Source organism: Pinus tabuliformis, chromosome 1_1 (assembly GCF_031772625.1).
Source record: "Pinus tabuliformis cultivar Carrire ecotype Pingquan chromosome 1_1, CPIR1, whole genome shotgun sequence".
Taxonomy (NCBI): domain Eukaryota; kingdom Viridiplantae; phylum Streptophyta; class Pinopsida; order Pinales; family Pinaceae; genus Pinus; species Pinus tabuliformis.
Genome location: NC_142297.1, coordinates 82,273,243 through 82,275,220, shown reverse-complemented (window position 1 = coordinate 82,275,220; position 1,978 = coordinate 82,273,243). Strand labels below are relative to the sequence as shown.

The following is a 1,978-nucleotide window of genomic DNA, read 5'->3' as shown; positions in this document are numbered from 1 at the left end:
TTTATAATTTTTATTTTTATTTAATCAAATAATAAATTAATTAAAAAAATCACCTTCATTAAAATGAATATATAATTTTAAAAATATTAAATTAATAAAAATATTTAAAAATATAGTAAATTCCAACCTATCAATAAAATGTTAGGTCATCAATTTCGTTAGGTCATCAATTTCATTTATTGATATAGTAGGTCATCAATTTCAATTATTTCATCATATCAATAAAAAGTAATAACATATTATACCATCAATTTCATTATATCAATTAACTTTATGTAATCAATTCAATTCATCAATTGACTTTGTTCATCAAACTTCTTTTCCCATTATAACAATCAACTTATTATATAATTATTGGATTACGCAAAAGATATTTAAAACTTCTTTTCCCATTATGACAATCAACTTATTATATAATTATTGGATTAAGCAAAAGATATTTAAAAAATTAAAATTGGATGATCTGCAGTCCTGTACAGAAGCGGATGTCGGTGTATAGAAGCGAATGTCGGTGTATCATTTTTTACAAAAAAGGACGAAAGACTCAAGCCCCGTTCCCACTGCTTCATCATCAACAATATAATGCGTGGCCTTTTTAAAGGGCAACAACCAGGTTGGGTTCAATGGTTGTTACTCAAGAATCCTTTGACAATAGGTAGCCCCACCTCACTTCACTTCACTTCAGCTGGAATTCTTTTTTATGCAAAAATGTGGGAGTTGTACTATCATCACACTCACATCATCCCTGGATTTTCTGGTTACTGCTAACTCTACAAGCCTTTTACAGGCAGCGAAGGGGCCGCCTCCTAATGGTGTCAAATTAGGTTGCTTCTGAACACAGAAAGGCCTCGCGATATCGACTGCTTCTTGATTACTAACTTTATCCCACAACCCATCTGATGCCAAAATTAAAAACTCGCAATCAGATGTTATTTCAATCTTTCTGGTGTCTGGTTCAGCGGTTATCCACTCTTTCATGTGTGAATCGCCTATTGCCCTAGATATTGCCAGGGATCCCTGAACTCGCCAAACTCCGTGGGGGAGGTCCACAATTCCATTCAAATTCTCTATCCGTTGCCGCTCGTCCTTCCTTCCAGCTCGATGATCGCATGTAAGGGCTTCTGAAGCACCGTCTCTGCTAATAACTGCTCGGCAATCCCCAACATTGGAAACCACTAAGTTACCATTTATATTGAGAGCAGTGACACAAGCTGTACCGCTACCAACCTCCTGCTTCAAAAATTCTGCATCTGTTGTTAAGTACCCATCTCTAACGGCCTGTTCAAGAATGTCCTCTGTTTCGTTTTCCATTCTGAGCACTGCGTCCAGAATATTCTGCCCAATATTCTCGGCAGCGAAAGCTGCAGCGTTCCCACCGCTATGACCATCAAAGACGCCAAAGAAGGCCTGTTTGGAATCGCCAAGAACATTAACAATGGCCTTGTGGGTATCTTCCATGAATTCTCGCTTACCCTTTTTGCACGAAACCGCATAATGAAAACCCTCCACATTAACCTCCATCGGCTGCTCCACGGCCACGCTCGGCGCATTGAGGCCCGGCAACTGGAGCGGAACATCTAGCATCGGCGGGCGTTGCCTCTTGTGCAGAGGCTTAGGGCACTTGTCCGTCAAAAAGGGGGATCTGCAGGAGCCGAAGACCGAGGGAGAATTCCCTGCTACAACGCAAGCCATTTTTACAATCTGCGGAGGCTGCTGTATAAATTCAATTGAGTGTATCGTTCGAAGAGTGTTAGTCCTTGTGGTTCCAATTGGGGTGTCTGCTAAGCATTTATATGGCTTCAATTGTTCAACTCAAATCAGATATAGGAAACTTACACCGTCAAACTCCTGTGTACGCGATTACAACTGTGCATTATTATATGTCGTAGTCTTTAACGCGACTTTTTGAAAGCCTTTCCGGCGATTTTTTCCGGTGAAAATCCGGCAGTAATTTATTGAAATCCAAGTTTGATAACTA

The 1,978-nt window shown here is 39.4% G+C and overlaps 1 pseudogene; it reads right to left on the bottom strand.

Moving 5' to 3' along the window:
- Positions 1 to 408: 408 nt before the first annotated feature.
- On the bottom strand, positions 409 to 1,748 carry LOC149211683 (putative protein phosphatase 2C 2 pseudogene; annotated as a pseudogene).
- Positions 1,749 to 1,978: the final 230 nt, after the last annotated feature.